Genomic DNA, 12,043 nt, shown 5'->3' on the forward strand with positions numbered 1-12,043 from the left:
TTCTGCAGTTATCAGATTATTAAGTGCAAGTAAACACACTCCTTACCCAAATCCAGCGTCACAGACTTTTACCCTGTACATCTTTCTCGAATGTAAAACTGGTAAACACTGTTTCTGCAGTATATATTTACCGTTAAAGCAACATTTTCAACATTTAAAACTATGTTGACAGGAGCTTAAAGTTAGCGTTGAATGTGTAACAGTAAGACAGATCAGGTGAGATGAGGTAATGGGGATGGGTGGCACTGCAGCAAAATGGTTCACCCAGTTGGTCCATCCTAGCTTAGCAACTGCAACGGCCTGAGATACCTCTGAGTGTTTGCAAATCTGAAAAACAATTTCCCAAGAGTCTGGTGGAAAGATTGAACTATGACTCATTTCTTGAACTAAGAAAGCTAGAAAAGAGCATTTTCAAAAGAGGAATTATTAACCCTATGGTGAGTGTATTTCACACCCTGGTTAGAAGACATGAAAATTAGTAGACAGGGACTGTAATAATTTATAATGGTAACTATATTCTGCATAGACAGCATTTGGCACTGTTAACAGCCAGTTGTTGGAAACCAAAATATCGCCAAACTGCTGTATTTGGTACCCACCTGTCCATTTCACTCTCTACCAGAGAGCAGAGTTTCATTGTTTCATCTGCATATTCCCCAGCATGAATTATAATCTTCCTGAGTGGAGTTCAAAATATATATGTATGTAGTTAATTAGTTGGTGATGTTCTGTTTGTATAGTCCCTGATTAAGTGCAATCTTTTCTATTGTACTTTTACCCAACCATAGATTACAATGATTGTTCACAAATAATGGTTACATAAAGACAAAGCAATTAAAATAATTACATGGCACATGGAAGAGAACAAAAAAAACAATACTTTGTATGATATTTGTGCTTATTTAAATGAGTGCAATATTTGATAATATCAATTATCAGCCCAAGGCTGCTCCCCACCTGTCTCAAAGACACAGTCTTGAGTATTCATTGTCTTGAATTTAGTCTAGGAGGTCTTGACTACAATACCTTTCAGAACCAAAGAGCAGTGTTTTTATGGTCCAGTGGATGCTGTAGTTATATTTATGATTATGAAATCTAGAGTAATAAATCTTGCATAAGGATTGACAAGGTCAAAGAAAAATATGTGAAAAAACAGGAGTTTCCAAAACTCCAAAAAATGATTACAAGCTACAGAGAAAATGAAACTCCTAACAACCACCTGCAAGATCTAGGAGGTCTCCAAAACTGCTCCCAACAGGGTTTACAGTTGGTGGGTGCAGCTCTAGCAGGGAGGAAATTTGATGAACTGACTTGTTGGAAACATGGCATTTTTGGTCAGTGCTGTATCGAACATCACTGAGCTCTTCAGTATGACCCATTCTCCTATGGAGACTGCATGTTTATATGGTCCACTGTGTGCACTTGTTAGCAATGGGTGTACCTGAAACCTGCTATCAAGTTAATCCACATCAGTGGCATGGCCAGAATTTCATTCTAGGGGGAGGGCTGGCTGAAGGTATAGGGGCAAACTAGAAAGCATTTTATTTATATAAACATAAAAAAATGTTGACAAAACAAGTTGTTCCATGACTTTTTGCTGTGAAACAGGGATGATACGTGGCTGATGATGATGTTCAGCCATGCAAACAGTGCCATGGTGACAGCTTCTGCCTAAAACTGGTGATGATCAAGTTTTTATTTGTGTAAGGTGGAAAAAGCAGCAGCTCACCAGTAGTGTGTTCGAAAATGACTACGTTCATGCGAGAACGTAAGAACAGCCCACTAGAGGGCGATAATACCATCGTATCATATGACTTAAGAGGAACATTGGGCGCACTGCACAAAATATAGAGCATCACAGAGCTAAAGCAGAGAGTTTCTAACAATGTAGTGATGGAGTCACAAATACAGTAAACTTTGATCTGAAGACCTTCAGACCTCTGTAACTGAATATATCACAGATGTTCAAGGTCTGATTTCTGCCAGAAAATAAAAGTATAAAAAAGCAAAAGAAAAAGTACCACTCACTGCCATGTGGTTGTTTGTGTTAGCATGAATACACCACAGTTTATAAGTTGTCCACACAGTCCTGTTCTGGCTTCTGGCTTTTCACTCCATTTGAATTATGGAGTTAGGATTTGTGTCAAATCTGACTTTGGTTAATGATCAAGTGATATATCGATCACGCTTTATTTGGAAGGTCCTCTATTGATGATCTACAGATGTTTCAGTTATTAACAAACATTCTGGTGGTACTCAGTTGATTATCAACAACATTAAGGTTAGGATTAGGTTTAGGCATAGGTGTAGGTTTTGCCTTGGTTAGTGTTAGGTTTAGGTTTAGGGGTGGATTTAATAGAACCTTTTACATGCAACTTCAAGTTCTGTTGTATTTAATGCATATTTAGTATGTTAAAGGTAGACTAAGCATCTATAAAGCATCTACAGATGACCATCCAAATAAAGTGTTACAGATAAATCTGTTGAACCCTTGAGATATTATTTATATTTACAGTCAAGGTGACACCCCATTTAAGAAAGTAAAAAAAAAAATGAAAGCCAAATTCAGTTATAAACATGTTATAAACTCTAAAATCACCCCCAAAATGCACACAGAAATAACCCAGTTGTCAGTCATCCCAGGCTTATTATATACTAAGACTTATTATCCAGCAACTACATGGACTTCAATGCAAACTGGTTGAGTTATTCTTAGGTCATAGAGGGCCTGGCAATTTGAGAGGTTTATAAATGAAAACAGCAACCAAGCAAGTGTGACGTCTACTGAGTTTTCAGAAATCTCCACCCTGAGGAGTGTTTTCAAAATCCTTCATTTTCAGTGCTTTTGTTTGGACAGGAGGCCAAACCGCAGATAAAAAGTGACATAAAACATCCAGATACATGTGGACAGAGCCTAAAGTAGAATACAGTGTGCAGAGAGCCGGCAATAACCGAATAAAAGCACAGCCACTCCTGTCTAATTCATTATAACCATACAGATGAAGAGTCTCACAGGTAAAAGAGGCTGTGGAGACGGACTGTTCATCTGAATAGAAGTGGATGTGCAGCAGAGGGTTCAGGAGTTTAAATCTCAGCTTCCTTCGACCCCTAACAAGCTCCACCATCCACACAGTAAGGAGAGGTCAGAGGTGATGTCGATATATCCAGCATGTACTCTGGTTTTGATTCGTCTGACCTCGGAGCATGGAGAGAGCTTGCTGAGAGAGCATCTGTACGTGCACAAGGGCCAATACTGACCAGCATGTTGAAGTGCTTGAGGTTGTAGTGAGGTTCGTACTCAGTCCTGAATCTCTGCTGGTCTTACAGTCTATCTATGTACAGTCATTCTAATTCTAATCCCTCTATCGCTCTGTCATTAAGTCCTACAGTATATCCATTGCTGACAGGGTGTTCAGTTCTGCACTTATAGCTAATATAACCTCCAAAAAAGCACTGACCAAAAGAATGAGACACTCTAGAGCAGCACCTGAGCCTAAGGCCACCATCTAGATGGGTGTCAAGGTCCCCAGCATTGGGCTGTGGAGCAGTGGAGCTGTGCTGTCTGGAGTGATGGAGCTCCATCCAATATCTTTGGGATGAGTTGGAGTGATCCAGAACTGACCATCCAACATCAGTACCTGACCTCACTACTGCTCAATCAAATCCTCACAGTAATGCTCCAGCAGCTAGTGTAAAGCCTTCCTAGAGGAGTAGAGGCTGTTTCTGCAGCAAAGAAGGAACAAACTCCCCATTATAACCACTTAAATGGCCAGGGCCCACCAAATTCTGTAGTTTGCAGCAGCTAAGTCACCCTGTCTGACTATCTGTTGATTCATACTTAAGTTGGTGCTGACAGAATAGATCATCCTTTCTTTCTAACTTACATCACCTCGTCATCTTAATGGGGGTGTATGGAGTGGTGTAACCATGAAAACGGGTGTAGTGTAAGTGTGGAAATGAGTGTACTTTTACCAGTAACATAGATGTAGCACAACCATGGAAATGGTTACACTTCCTCTGCATAACCACTGTAATCAGTGCAGTATAACCATGGAAATTGGTGTAGTGTAATTACAGAAATGGGTACAGTGTAACTGTCCATGGTAACAGGTGTAATGTAACCATGGAAGTGGTTGTAGTGTAACCATGGGCATGAATGTAGTGTAACCATAGAAATGAGTGTAGCTTAATAATGGTAATGAGTGTAGGCCACGAAAATGGGTGTAGTGTAACCATAGAAGAGGTGTAGTGTCACCATGGAAAAGGCTGTAGGATAACCTTGGAAGTTGGTGTAGTGTAACCATAGAAATGGGTATAGCATAACCATGGAAATGGTTTAGTGTGACAAAGCAATTGGGTGTAGAATATCCTTGGAAGTGGGTGTAGTGTAACCATAGAAATGGGTGTAGCATAACCATGGAAATAAGTGTAGGGTAACCATGAAAATGGGTGTAATATAGCCATGGAAAAGGGTGTAGGATAACCTTGGAAGTTGGTGTAGTGAAACAATGAAAACGGGTGTTGTGTAACCATAGAAACGGGTGTAGCATCACCCTGGAAAAGGGTGTAGCCAAATGGTCTTTATATATAAATGGTGTTGTAATAATTTAGATGTATTTTTATTAATAATCCCACAGTTTTAGTAAGAGTGGTAAGAGTAGACGTGCCATACTAACTGATTTTCCTCTTTTAGTGTGTATGTGGGTGGGTGTTCTTTACTGTGTGCTAGGCCTTCAGTTTGGGCCATAAATGTCAAAACACTTCTATGATAATGCTAATTCCTGGTAGCACCACTACAGAATTATAGTAGCAAGCAATGCTTGTGAACATTTTTTATCATGTTTTTCCTCACAAAATTGGTCACATTGTAAATCAAAATGTGACTGGTTGATTCTACTGTCAGTTCCTAATTATGTTAGTGGTTACTCTAATGTGTAAGGCCTTCAGTTCGGCTTCTGAAGTCCTAACCAATGGGACCAAAGAGAAAACAGATCCCGATTGGATAATTTTCTGTTGGGCATTTCAAAAATGTAACCCTTTGGTTTCCATCGAAAATTTAACACAAATAAGGTATCATGACAATACTGGTACAGTTTACATACAACAAGCAGGTTATATTGCATAAAAAGCTAAAAATAAGCTAAAGTAACACATTTCCACTCTGCTTTTTGTCGTTGTCGTGCCTTTCAAAGCGTTTCAGGTCTGAAACCCTGTGTATATTCAGCTTCACCTCGACTGTACAGTTTCCTCACGAACACTTCTAAAGCTTGACCGCACACACAAAGGTCACAGCATACCTTTGCTTTGCCTTCTGGTGAGGGAATAACTATCTGCCCAGCCATCTCCTGCAGACGGAGAGTTCAGGGCTGTGTAGATGGAGGCAGAAAGGGGAAAATGGTAACGAGCGAGTGAGCGCTGAACGCCCGACTAGTGCACTGACATTTTCTTGCCAACAGCCACACATGCTTACCATTAAACGTTACATTACCCTGACATTTACAGAAGATAGAGCGAGAGATATAGAGATAGTGGGAAAGAGAGAGAGAGAGAGAGAGAGAGAGAGAGAAAGAAGGAGAAAAGGAGGGGGAAAAACCTATGACAGGTTTGACATGCCTGTCATTAAAGTTTTGATGAGATAAATGCATTTTCTGCGTCATTTCTCTCAGTGGAGGGATACATTCCTTGGCTCGTAATGAAAGTCCATCCACCCCTTTGAAGTTACTAATTCAAAGCACAACTTTGAGTCCTCATTGCTGAAGTTTGTAGCAGAACATGGGGTTTAAATGTGTTGTATATTTGTGGGAGCCTTTCCAACAATCAGAGTCATAGCAATACTGAGCTGACAGATAAGGGCAGTGTCGGGACAAAGTAATGTTATAGAAATGTGATTATTTTTTCAAGTTCAAAATTTCCATAAGCTAAAATAATAGATTAGATTCCCCACTCTGTACTTTCACACCCTCCCTGCATAAAATAAAAATAAATAAAAATACTTCTCTCTTGCACCTTTCAGTTGGTACATATTTGTTTGGGTTTTACAGAGTAATCAGGTAAGTAATGAATAGTGAGATTACTTTTTCCAGGAAGTAATGAGTAAAGTAATCCCATTATTCCTGGGCCACTATGTTCCCACAGTCCTATGTTCCCAAAGTCCTGTGTTCCCAAGGTCCTCTGTTCCCTTGGCCCTATGTTCCCAGGCTCCTCTGTCTCCAGAGTCCTATCTTCCCAGAACCCGATGTTCTCAGAGCGTTATGTTTCCCGAGTCCCCTGCCGCCAGAGTTGTGTGTTCCCAGAGCTTTATATTTACAGGGTTCTGTATTCTCTTTGATCTATGTTCACAGAGCCCTATGTTCCCAGGGCACTATGTTCCCAGAGGTTATGTTCCCAGAGCCTTCTGTTCCCAGAGTATTCTGTCCCCAGACTCTTATGTTCCCCAAGCCCTATGTTCCCCTGGTTCTATATTCTCAATGTTATATGTTCCCAGAGTCCTATGTTCCCCAAGCCCTACGTTCCCTGGGTTCTATGTTCCCAGGACCCTATATTCTCAAGATTATATGTTCTCAGAACCCTATGTTCCCTTTTAGCATACATTCCCAGAGGCCTGTGTTCCCCTTTGGCCTATGTTTCCAGGGTCCTATGTTCCCATGGTCCTATGTTCTCAAAATTCTATGTTCCCTTGGCTCAATGTACACAGGGCTCTACTTCCCAGGATCCTATGGTTCCAGTGCATAATGTGTCCAGTGTCCTATGTTGTCAGGGTCCTATGTTCCCAGGGTCATTGGTTCCCCGGTCCTCTTTCCCCAGATTCCCATGGATGTTTGCAGGGCTCTATGTTTCCAGGGTCGATGTTTCCAGGGCCCTATGTTCCCAGGGTTCTATGTTTCTAGGGTCCTATGTTCACAGGGCTGTATGTTTCTAGGGTCCTGGGTTCCCAGGGCTCTATGTTGCCATGGTCCTATGTTTTTAGGACCCTATATTCCTAGGATTCTATGTTTCCAGAATCATATGTTCCCAGGGCTTTCTCTCCAGAGTCCTATGCTCCAAAGGTCTTGGGTTCCCAGAGTCTTATGTTCCCAAGGTGTTATGTTCCCAGCGTCCCATGCTCCTAGGATCTTATATACCCAGAGTTCTATGTTTCTGGAGTCCTATGTTCCCAAGGTGCTATTTTCCCAGGGCTCTACGTTCAGCTTTTATATGATGCTAGCCTTGCCTCCGTGAGCTAATTAGTCTAATTTAAACCAGAGTGCAGAATATATAAACCTTTTTAATAATTGCTTTGACTGGTTTAAGCATGGTGCAATGGCCTTCTTTTATTGTTGTTGTTAGTTGTTTAGCCTTTAGCTTACTAAAAACCTAGTTAGCAGAATAAAGGAATAAATCTGAGATGTTATCATGGATTCCACAAAGGGACAATAGTGAGGGCAAGTTGCCCACAAGGGCATGCTAAAAACAGTACTGAAATTGAGGGTAAATGTTAACGATGTGTTCAAACATTCTTAGATTATTAGCATGAATGCCAGCTTCAGTAGTGTTTTACAGTACTGTTAATATTGTGAAGTGAAGACTGATATTTAAATGCTACCTATCACTGAACCGTTTCTCATTCTTGTAGACTGAAATGAAAGAGTGTTTTAGTAAGTGAAACAGCATGTACATGAACTCCATTTTGGATACTATTTATTAAACATCCAATATCAGAATATGCATGTTTGTAAATATACCAGTAGAACGGATATTAGTCTTATTTTCCTGTTGGGGAAATCCGATTGAGGCAACATGGAGGGAAGATAGGACTCTGGGAACATAGGGCTGTTTCAAAAATGACAAAGAGGCAACTCAGGGCCTGGGAAATGTAGGATGCTGGAAGCCTTTCTATTTCCTAGAAATGTCAGTCAGAAACTAAAGAGTTGGGGAACCTGGGAACTTACAGCCCAGGGAACATATGGATAAATGGACCAGATGGACCAGATGCTAAGCTCTCCTGCTACCCGCTTCAGACCAGTTGCCCATGCCCCAGTCACCGCCACTTGCCCAGCTACTGCAACTTGCCTTGGACTAGCTGCCCACCCTACACTGACGTTTTCATGGACTCCTAACTAATACTACTACTACAACAACAACTACTACTACTACTACTATTAATATTAGTAGTATAATAATTTTGTAGGTAGTTTGACCAGAGGAGGATGGGTCCCCCTTGTGAGCCTTGGTTCCTCCCAAGGTTTCTTCCCCAGCTCTGAGGGAGTTTTTCCCTGCCACTGTCGCCCCTGGCTTACTCACCTGGAGGATTTACATTTCATGCTAAAACTCTGTCTTTAATGGATTCCTGTGAAGCTGCTTTGTGACAACATCAGTTGTAAAAAGCGCTATACAAATAAATTTGACTTGAATTTGACTACCAGGTGGCCTAAGCAGAAAGTCTGATGGCCATAGCAACAGTAACTAAAGGAGGTGGGACCTGTCAGAATTTTTCAAATGGTCATCTGTCTGAGTTTACTAAACGATTCTTATAGGAATCCTGTGGAAATCTCTGTAGTGTTAGCTTTATCCAGTGGAAACTTCCACAAGCTACATTTTTCAAAAATAATAGATTCATGAAGGGGAGCCTCCGTTCTGTAGTTCCACACCCTTCTGTATCCTTCACTCATGTGTGAAGGTGGATTCCTTAGATACCTCATCACATCCCTGCTTACAGTCTACACCCTCTCTATCCCACACAGCACCATTAGAGAGAGAGAGAGAGAGAGAGAGAGAGAGAGAGAGAGAGTATAATGGTGATTATCTTATATATAAAATGCATTCGTAAGTTCCAAGGGGCAAGGTGACACTCAAAAACAAGGGGTAGGGGTAAAAGTAAGAAATGGGATTGGGCCACTATCTCTCTGCCTAGAAACATCAACTAAATGAGTAAAAGTATCACCAGTTTCCTGGAAGAATATCTGCAAAAAGTGGTTAGTGGCTATTATGAAGGTGAAAATGATGCATATTTATAAATGTGCAAACCTGAGAGCTGCTGCTACAGGCATGTGAAAGTTCAGTGGTATATTTTCTCCAAAGCAGATAGTAAGAAAAACAGCAGGTGTATCTTTAAAATAGCTATTTTCAGATCTGAAGCAACAGTGGAGCTAACCAAAATAAATAAATAAACAAATCTTTGGCCCCAAAAATTCACCTGAGTCAATTGCAGTTGATCCAAAGTTTCTCCCACCTTCAAGATACATCATCGGAAGGGGGGGGTTAATTTTTTTAAAGTTTTTATTTTGCCCAGAGAGTCTCTGTAATGTTTAAATTATGAAGGTATTAAAAAGAAGTGGTGAGTGGCTTCACGTGTCTTGGCAGGAGTACATGCTTGTTGGAGCTTTGAGAGAGCGAACGAGGGAGCGAGAGAGAGAGAGAGAGAGAGAGAGAGAGAGAGAGTGAGAAAGATAGTGTGTGGTTCACCTTTCTGCTGGGAATAGAGGTACTGAGTTAAATGAAGGTGAACACAGAGAGTGAAAATAGCTGTAAATGCATGCAGGGGAGGAGGAGAGTGATTTTAGCTGCAGCTTTCTCCACAGCCCACAGATCAGAGAGATGTTCCCAGAAATGAAAGAATATTCCAGTAAGACTATTCAGACACACACAGTAGCCAACATGCCATCACCTGCATCACCTTCAGGAGAAAAAGCAGAAAACATATTAAACAGAAATTTACACAGAAGCCTCAACAACTAAATATAATATCAGATTCTTTCAGTGTTTATTGTGTCCACTTTTTATCTTTATTCCAGCTTCCACTCTTTTCAGGAGACTCACTTTCAGTTTCTCAAAGAAACCTGCAGGGGATATTTTCCACACCTCCAAAGTTCAGTCTTAGAAGCTGGTTGATCATTTTCTGAAGTAATCAAACCCATTCAGTGGTGTTGAGGTCTGGACTCTGGGGTGGTCAGTCCGTTGTTCAGCTTCTTTGTTTGATGTGTCCGTCTCCTTTTCTCAGTGAGGTTCTTCTTCACAGCTACACATCCTTTCAGACCCACAGCGCTGAGTCGTCTTCTCACAGTGGAAGGATGGACAGAAACACCTGTGGATGTTTTCAGATCTGAAGCAGCTTGATTTTCTCCTCTCTCTCAAAGATGAAAGCTTTAAGTGCTGTTTATCTAATGGGGACAGCGTTGGTGTCTACCAGGTTTTCCAGGTGGTTGTTAGGAGTCATGTTTCCTCTGTAGCTTTTAATCATCTGTTGAACTCCAGTTTTGGAAAATTTTGCTTTCTTCTGGCTTTGCCATTGAGCTGTGGAGCAGTGGAACTGTGTTCTCTGGAGTGATGAAGCTCCATCTAGTACCTTTGAGATGAGTTGTGATCCAGAACTGACCATCCAACATCAATGCCTGACCTCACTAATGCAGTTGTGTTTGAAAGCCATCAAATTATATACATTTACATTATTATAATACCAGGCTCATTACATACTAAGGCTTATTATTGAGTAACTACGGGGACTTCAATGCAAACTGGTTGAGATATTCTTAAATTACCGCCGCTGTCGATATAAAACCTTGCATCTCCAAAATGGTAACTTTACAGGAGAAGGAAAAAACATTCTTTACTTTTAAAGTAAGTCAGTGGAACCAGAATTTATTCCAAGTAATTTTAGGCCATTTCTTTTGGTCCATTAATAATGAAATTCAAACCCAATTTAAAGGGCAACAGGCACTTTCAAAATATGCCAAAAAACTGAAAAACAACAAACATTGAGATACAAGGTTTTGTTCCAACAGCAGCGATATAGAAGTGTGTAATGAAACTTTGGGGCCTCTGGTGGGCCTATGGCCATTTAAGCTGAGATACAGCCTGAGTAAGCTTTTTGCTAGACCTCTGTACACTCTATACTTTCTGCAGTTCTCGATTTCTCCTTTTCTGTCTTCTTTTCCATCCTTCTGTCTAATCATCCCTCTCCGTTCTTGTTTCTGCCGTTAGTCTATGGAACTTCTCGGTGCAGTTTTCTTGTGTCAGAGTGCAGCAGAAACAAACCTTATTTACCCCCTAAAAACAGAACATATGTCATGAGAAACACACTCCCTGTCAGAGAGAACCGGGGGCTTTAACCTGCAAAACCAAAGCTTGTATAAAAGGAACCATTACAACTGCAAAGCTATCAAAGCGTTAGCAGCGTGAGACTGTGTACATATCAAAGGCTCTAAAAATAAGCGCCGCGGCTCCGTCTTTTCTCCGCAGAAACGTCTCCGAGACGGCTGTCAGAGAGTGAGTGCGATACGTCTTCTGACTCTAAAAATCCATCTGCTAACGCCTACACTCCCCACGGAACACGCCGAGAGAGAGAGAGGGAGCGAGAGAGAGAGAGAGAGAGAGAGAGCAAGAAACAAGTGAGAAAGAAAAAGAGAGAGAAAGATAAAGATGGATAAAGAGAGAGAGAGAGAGAGAGAGAGAGAGAGAGAGAGAGCAAGAAACAAGTGAGAAAGAAGAATTAGTGAGGAATATAAAGACAGATAAAGACAGGGAGGTACAGTGAGAGATGATAAAGGATAAAAAAGAGAAAGAGAGTGAAGGGGAGAAAAAGAGGGATGAAACAGTGAGGAATGAGAAAGATAAAGCTGAGAAGTACAGAGAGCAAGAAAGAGAAAGTGATTAGACAGGGAACAAGACAACAGAGGAATGATCTGAGAAAGAAGAATGAAAAAAGGAGTGAGGAAGATAAAGATGGATGAAGCGAGAGAAAGAGAGAGAGAGAGAGAGAGAGAGAGAGAGAGCAAGAAATAAGTGAGAAAGAGTAAGGAAGATAAAGATGGATAGAGAGGTTCAGTGAACAATAGAGAGATGATAAACGAGGAAAAGAGACAAATACAAAGTGAAGGGCAGAAAAAGAGGGATGAAAAAAGTAAGGAAAGAAAAGGATAAAGATGAGAAGGAGAGAGCAAGAAAGGGAAGTAGTTACATGGAGAACAAGAGAAAAAGAGAAACGATCTGAGAAAGAAGAAAGAAAAAAAGGAGTGAGGAAGATGGATAGATGGATAAAGAGAGAGGTGAAAAAGGAGAAAAGGAGAGA

This window comes from Colossoma macropomum, unplaced genomic scaffold, assembly GCF_904425465.1.
Source record: "Colossoma macropomum unplaced genomic scaffold, Colossoma_macropomum, whole genome shotgun sequence".
In the NCBI taxonomy this organism is placed as follows: Eukaryota; Metazoa; Chordata; class Actinopteri; order Characiformes; family Serrasalmidae; genus Colossoma; species Colossoma macropomum.